General features: G+C 41.1%; 1 protein-coding gene across 4 annotated transcripts in view; it reads right to left on the reverse strand.

Annotated features, from left to right (window-relative positions):
- ZEB2 (zinc finger E-box binding homeobox 2) overlaps nucleotides 1-7,500 on the reverse strand; it is a 131,531-nt gene that overhangs the window by 41,401 nt on the left and 82,630 nt on the right. The window lies entirely within an intron of this gene.

The following is a 7,500-nucleotide window of genomic DNA, read 5'->3' on the forward strand; positions in this document are numbered from 1 at the left end:
CCCTTTGGAGTGAAAGACGGGAGAGAGAATTTGAGCACAGTGCTGTGAGCCTAGAACTCCTGAGTTCTAATTCCTGTTCAGACACAGACTTCTTGCACAGCCTTGGGCACATCACATAGGTCAATGTTTTCAAAGGTGTCCAGTAATTTTAGGTGCCTAAATTTTTGAGTGCCCAAATGGAGACCTCTGCAGTGGCACTTTTGAAAGTGTGAGCCTTAGCCTGTCTGTCTCAGTTTCTTCTTCTATAAAATGAGGAAAATACCTACTACACAGGGATACTGTGAGAATTAGTTAAGGTTTGAAAAGTGCTTTGAAAATGAAAATGCCTATATAAGACAAAAACATGCCCCCTCAGATGTAGTTTCTGAGAACTCTAGAAGCACTGGACCAGTTCTGGAGCACTTCTGCTATATAGGTGGTGGTGCAGGGTTTCTAGAACCTGTACCAAGGAAGCAGACACCCTCCATGTCACAGAGCTCCATGAAGACTATGACTTATCCCTGTGCAAAGGGTTGTGGGGCAAGAATCGGATGAGGGAAGACTGAAGGACAGAGCCAATAGATCCACCACTATTGTCCGTTACCCCTGTGGAGTGGGAAAAGAGGAATAAAAGGAGCAGGAGCTCCTGCAGCCTCATGGTTGCAATAACTGTCATAGAGCATCTCAGCTGTCTGGGAGTATGGGAGGATTCCTTTCCACTACTCTCTTTGGAATGCCCTAAACCAAGCCCAGCTATTGGGGGCATAGTGCAGGATGAATGAGGATTTGAGTCAAAGATAGTTACACGCATAACTCTTGTGTGTGTGAATGAGAGAGTAGTTTTTAAGGCTATTTGTTTAGCAGGGAACAGAGTCTCCTGTAATAATTACGATACAAGCGACAACACTTTATGTATAATAGTGTGACCTAAGAATGGAATAAAAGCATTGGCCTTGCACTTCCTTGCTGATGTCAAATGGAAAATGCCTTACCTATTAATTTTTATTCTAATTATTATCTCCACCATTCCATGAATGATGGGTATTTTTCATCCCAGGAGGAACCAGGGATAGTTCAAGAGATGTGACAAGAGGCCCAACATCTTAGGCCACGCATTCTGTTACACACCAGAAGAAATTAGAACAAGAAATGCTCTTGTTCTCATGGAAGATGCAGTAAAGTTAAGAATAAACATAATTTCAGAAGCTCTACTGGTGATTGTAATTGCTATGGCAATGATGGTTCTAATGAATAGAACATAAAGGTATTCTCAAAATAATAGCTCAAAACATGGGAAACTTCAGGACTGAAGGACAGCTTTAGGTCCCAGGCTTGGAAGATCCAGATACCTTAAAAAACATCCACCAACATAAATGTGAAAGAAGATCTGAAATCTAAGCTTAAAAGGCTACTTAATGCTCAGGCCTGAACTTTTAGTTGATGTTCCGTGCTTTGTTTAATCCTGCTTCCAGGTTTTTCTTTGTACATTAGTGGAGAGCATTTAATCCAAATTTTGGAGTATAGATTTGAAGCAAAGGCCAACCTAGAGCTGAACTCACAAAAGATTTCCCTTTCTACATCCAAACTTTTAGGCTAGGGGAATTAAGCCTAGATGGTGAAGAGGTCCCTAAGTTAGGCAATCTGAGCTGTGTGAAAGCTACAAGGGAAGAGTCAGGGATATCCATTTGAGGCTCAGGAAACAGAGTTTATTAGGCCTTTTTAGCACTGTGAGGACTTTCACTTTTTCCCTTAGTATTTTTAGCTGATTACTGAAGTTGGAGGAACGATGCAGAGTAGGGAGTTTAGTCAGGGGTGAGATAGAACACTAGTTGCCAGGGTTCAGGGTGCTCTTTTTCAGGGAAGTGTGCATTTGCCTCAATGTTCCAACTAATAGCAAACAATTCTGTTCTTTGGGATTCAATGTTTTTGCTAGCAGAATTAAATTTGTTAGTTGGGGGACACTCCTCCTGGCTTATTGTGTGGTCCACCAATCAGCTTTCTCCTTGTTTGGGCCCCTACTGTGTTCAGATGTGGGCCTGGTACCCTGTCCTTAACTCTGGAACCCACTGATCTGCTCATTGATGACCTTTAGGACAGCTATTTTCCCAGGCTGATTTAAGTGATTGAAGTAGGTGGGTGAATTGGAAGCAGTTTGTTTTGGCACATTGTATGGGAGCTTTGGGGTTTTCATATTCTGTTAACTGGTATGATTTTAAATTCTTGGACAGCACCCAGAGCAAAGGATGTGTACTTTTATAAATCTAAATAAATAAATGGTTCTAGCCCGAAATAGCTTGTCCTCCTGGTAGAGTATAGATAGTTTGTTCATATAAATAAGGAAGTATTTCTGGTCCTGAAGACTGAGTGCCTTCAATTCTGCATCAGATTGATCTGGATCTGAGCTGGTTCAGATAATCATATTATTTAGGAAGAGATATAGGTTGATTTGCTGTGATCTTGACCTGACTTTGATGAGTATTGAGTATTTGGGGACACTTGTAGTGGTGATTTGCATTGCATTCTGTATGCACACTTTAGGGAACTACAATTGCATTGCCTCATGGGAATGAAAAGATAGGCCTCTGCAAGATCAACCAAATGAGAAAAATCTCCAGGGAATATTGTGGTTTTTGTTAATGTTATTTTAATCAAAGAAGAATGGATGAGGAACAGTATTGAGGTCTAGTGAGTAACTGTTCTGCACCATCTTCAGTGCCCATTTATTTGAAGTTGGGTCCTAACAGGTGGGCATAAACTTGTCTTTTTCAGCCTACAAGGCCTATGTGTTTATTGTCATGCTGTGGATTTGGCTGGACTAGATGAGGAGTTAATGGAGGTTTGTCTGGGTTTGGCTGTGGGATTGTGGCTTCACAACTTTACTCTGAATATAGTAGTTGGAGCCCCAATGAGAATATTCCTTTGGGAAGTATCACTGAAATATCTGTTTGGTTTTTCTGATAGTACTTATATTCCTTTTGTGGGACTTACAGGGAACAAACCATGAGTGTTTAGATTTCTCAGTATTCCAGAGTCAATAATGTTGGTTTTACTCACATCAATTTTACACCATTGTAGCTTCACTGAGTTAAATGGAATTACTCCAGATTATTACAGAATCTGCTCCACTGTTTCCATGGACTCAATAAAAATTTGGCTCTGGAGAATACAGAAGAACAGAGGATTTACAATTCATGGTCTGAGCCAATTCTGTCTTCTGGCTACAAAATTGGATGCCATTGCTCTGAATGGAAAACACATGTCATCTACAGAGACACCTAAGCTGTCTACTGGCACCCACCAATAATTTCTGCATCATTTCTCCCTCTGTGTCCTCTCACTCTCATCTTCAAACCTTCTTTTTTGTTGCCTCCTGTTCCTGAAATTCCTTCAGTGTTCTAGAGCAACTAGCATCTACCCTATCTCCTTTCAAACTACTTCTCAAAACTCATTACTCCTGTGAAACCCACATCAGCAAAAATATTGTCCCCCACCCAACTCTCCTTTCTCAAAACACTGTAAAATAGAACATTCCTATGAGTCCCCTAATGTATCTGAGTTGTGTTGTCTTTCTCTCTAGAGAGAGAAATTCATAATGGCCCAGAGGAGTCACATTTTTTAAATTGTCACACCAAGACATGGCTGCCTCTGGGAAAGAAGCAGTAGAAAGGGATGCCTAGAGGTAGACTGCATAGGGATTCAAAATTATGTCAAAAGAAAAGGAGTACTTGTGGCACCTTAGAGACTAACACATTTATTTGAGCATAAGCTTTTGTGAGCTACAGCTCACTTCATCGGATGCATGCAGTGGAAAATACAGTGGGGAGATTTTATATACACAGAGAACATGAAACAAGGGGGGTTGCCATACACACTGTAACGAGAGTGATCAGGTAAGGTGAGCTATTACCAGCAGGAGAGAAAAAAAAACCTTTTGTAGTGATAATCAAGGTAGGCCATTTCCAGCAGTTGACAAGAACGTGTGAGGAACAGTAGGGGGGGAAATAGTTTTACTTTGTGTAATGACCCATCCACTCCCAGTCTTTATTCAAGACAAATTTAATGGTGTCCAGTTTGCAAATTAATTCCAATTCAGCAGTCTCTCGTTGGAGTCTGTTTTTGAAGTTTTTTTGTTGAAGAATTGCCACTTTTAGGTCTGTAATCGAGGGACCAGAGAGACTGAAGTGTTCTCCAACTGGCTTTTGAATGTTATAATTCTTGACATCTGATTTGTGTCCATTGATTCTTTTACGTAGAGACTATCCGGTTTGGCCAATGTACATGGCAGAGGGGCATTGCTGGCACATATCACATTGGTAGATGTGTAGGTGAATGAGCCTCTGATAGTGTGGCTATTACATCAGGCTTGAATAAAGACTGGGAGTGGATGTGTCATTACATAAAGTAAAACTATTTCCCCATGTTTATTCCCCCCTCCCCCCACTGTTCCTCACACGTTCTTGTCAACTGCTGGAAACGGCCCACCTTGATTATCACTACAAAAGGTTTTTTTTTCTCTCCTGCTGGTAATAGCTCCCCTTACCTGATCACTCTCGTTACAGTGTGTATGGTAACCCCCCTTGTTTCATGTTCTCTGTGTGTATAAAATCTCCCCACTGTATTTTCCACTGCATGTATCCAATGAAGTGATCTATAGCTCATGAAAGCTTATGCTCAAATAAATTTGTTAGTCTCTAAGGTGCCACAAGTACTCCTTTTCTTTTTGCGGATACAGACTAACACAGCTGCTATTCTGAAAATTATGTCAGGTTTCCTTCTACTTTCTCATCAATAGGGTCTTTGAAGAAGAAGCCTTTTCAGAAAGAATAACTATCTCCTTAGTTAAAAATGCTACTGTGGTTTCAGATTTGGGAATGGAAGTTGTGTTAGCTTTAGTGCCTTAAATTGTGTACAGCCTCATGGTTTGCAGCGCTTCTTTTGCCTCCATCAGGGTTTTCTCATTCAGTTTTGATGATGTCCTTGAAAGAGGAATGCAGATGCATAGCTTCATTCAGTTTTGATTTTGAAGGCAGGTGGATATTTTATCCTCTTCTTTCTTTTCTGGCTGTGTGCCAAAAGTATTGATAACTCTTGCACACTGTGTCTATGAATTCCAGGGGAAGAAATCAAAGGCACTGGTCTTGTCAAACTGCACTGATTTTCACACTGATAGTTTCTCTTTCACAGTGCAGCCACTACTATTTTCTTTTATGTTTCAAAGATTTCCTAGGTTTTGCTGTTGTTGTTGGTTTTTATGGTGTTAGTGTTTATGAGAAAGAGAAGACTGTTTGGCTTTTCGAGACCTGGAAATCGTCAGCTGGAATTTTCGGATGGAACGGAAATCTTTTCACATCCTCAGATGCAGAAGAGTCAGGGAATGCGGAGGGGCCACCCCCCCCCCCCAGACCCCCAAGAATATAGGCCAGCCTTGTTATATTGCCGGAGGAAAGGATACTTCCTTCTTTACCAACCAAGGATAATTCCCAATAAAGTGCATGAGCATGGTAGCTTCTGGAAGAGGGTAGATGTTCACTTACCCCACCAACCAGGTGAATCTGAGTGTAGCCTCTTGGGGTAGGCTCTTTTGCTGTGAAGAAACTGAGTTTAGCCTGTGAGGTCCTGATGCTTACGGAAGGAACTATGACTGTGGCAGGTGAACTTGGTTGCTTCTCAGCAGTCTGACACGGAGCCCCTTTCTTTGGCAGGGTGTGGACTTATGCGCTGAGGGCAAAACAATTCTGTCATATGTTGCTGTACTTTTTTGACCACTCTGCCATTTTGAGAGAAGTGACAGAGCCTGGTAAGGGAAGCCTCCAGATAGCAGCCCTGTGGAAATGTTTTCCTAAAAGCACTAAATGGGATACATTTTGTAGAAGAAGAAGAGTTAAAGGAAGAAAAACTGATCTTGCTGAATCTCCAAAGCCCCAGAGAAATAAAGAACAAGAAAGCAACAACACAGGAGGGCCTGAACTACTGCTCTTGTCTGGCCAGTAGAGAAAGAACTGCCTGGTAGCAGAGCAACTGCTGAGGAACAGGATCTACACTTCCTGTCAAAGACTTGAATCCCCCTGACTGTGAAAAGTTTTTAACATGCTGATTATGCTAATGTACACTGAGGGACTTTTCCTAAAGGGGAGCTATTGACACAACTGACCTTCTAAGTTATTTGGGTCTATGATGTGAATCTGTACTTGGAGAGAACTTAACTTGCAGTCAATGGTGCTGTTCTCTGCCTACCTGGGTAGCCCTTAGTATGCTGATTCATGACAGCGCATATGCATACAGTTCACCATGTGAGTGCAGGTGCTGCTGAGTATGTGCACTCAAGTTTGAGGGCCTGATTCTGATCTCACACCAGTTTTATGGGAGAAATACAATTTTCTCCTCTGAGTTACACTTGTTTCACACCAGTGTAGGGGAGCACTGAATCAAATCCTGTAACATTTAGTAATCCTTCAACAGAACAATTTATCGGAACGTTTTCACTCCTTCATACCTAAGTTCCATCCCAGAATGAATTTGGGGATGAAGTCTAATTCTGGGACTATAGGGACATACAGTGGAAATCATGACGCAAATTTAACTATGAGTGTGGACAGCTTAGCAGTTGCTGTCTGCTATTGATCATAGTGACTTGCAGCTTCTAATATTTGAAGTAAGGACTGGGGAAATGGAAAAAAGTGATAATTGGGTTAACTTCTGTCATGTCTCCAAGCCCTTGCTTCTAGAGCAGGGAAGGAAAAAAAGATTGACAAATAATTCCATGATGTCCCTCTTCTCGCCACATTACAATACTTGGCCTAGTCCAGCTTCCACTGAACTCAGTGAAAAACTCCCACGCATTTCAGTAGGAGCAGGATCTAACCACTAGTATCACTAGTACAGGTTTCAGAGTAACAGCCGTGTTAGTCTGTATTCGTAAAAAGAAAAAAGAAAAGGAGTACTTGTGGCACCTTAGAGACTAACCAGTTTATTTGAGCATGAGCTTTCGTGAGCTACAGCTCACTTCATCGGATGCTATGCTGTAGCTCACGAAAGCTCATGCTCAAATAAACTGGTTAGTCTCTAAGGTGCCACAAGTACTCCTTTTCTTTTTTCTTTCTTTTTTTTTTTTTTCTTATCACTAGTACAGTTATCACTCAAGCAACCTTTAAATCACGGCATTCCCAGACTGTAATACTTTTCATTAACTGTATACCTACCCTGCAACTGAATGTTTAAAAAAATAAAAATAAACATCTGTGTTTTATCTTGTGGTAAAACTATGATGGTGTTGGTTACCTTATTTAACCCCTGCCTTAAAAAAAAGAGGCATTGTACAGTTGCAGAAAAAAACCAACATATTTCTTTCAGACATTGAGTCATTTAAATTTCTCAACTTGTGCTTTCTCTTCTTTAGAAAATTAGTCAGCTCCTCTTGCTTTCTACATCTATGGTATTCTTGCACTTCCAAGGAAATAATACCTTGATAATCTGCACTTCAAAACCCAAGTCAATAATTGCCTTTGATGATGGGGGGGGGGG

Source organism: Natator depressus, chromosome 11, assembly GCF_965152275.1.
Source record: "Natator depressus isolate rNatDep1 chromosome 11, rNatDep2.hap1, whole genome shotgun sequence".
NCBI classification, from domain to species: Eukaryota; Metazoa; Chordata; order Testudines; family Cheloniidae; genus Natator; species Natator depressus.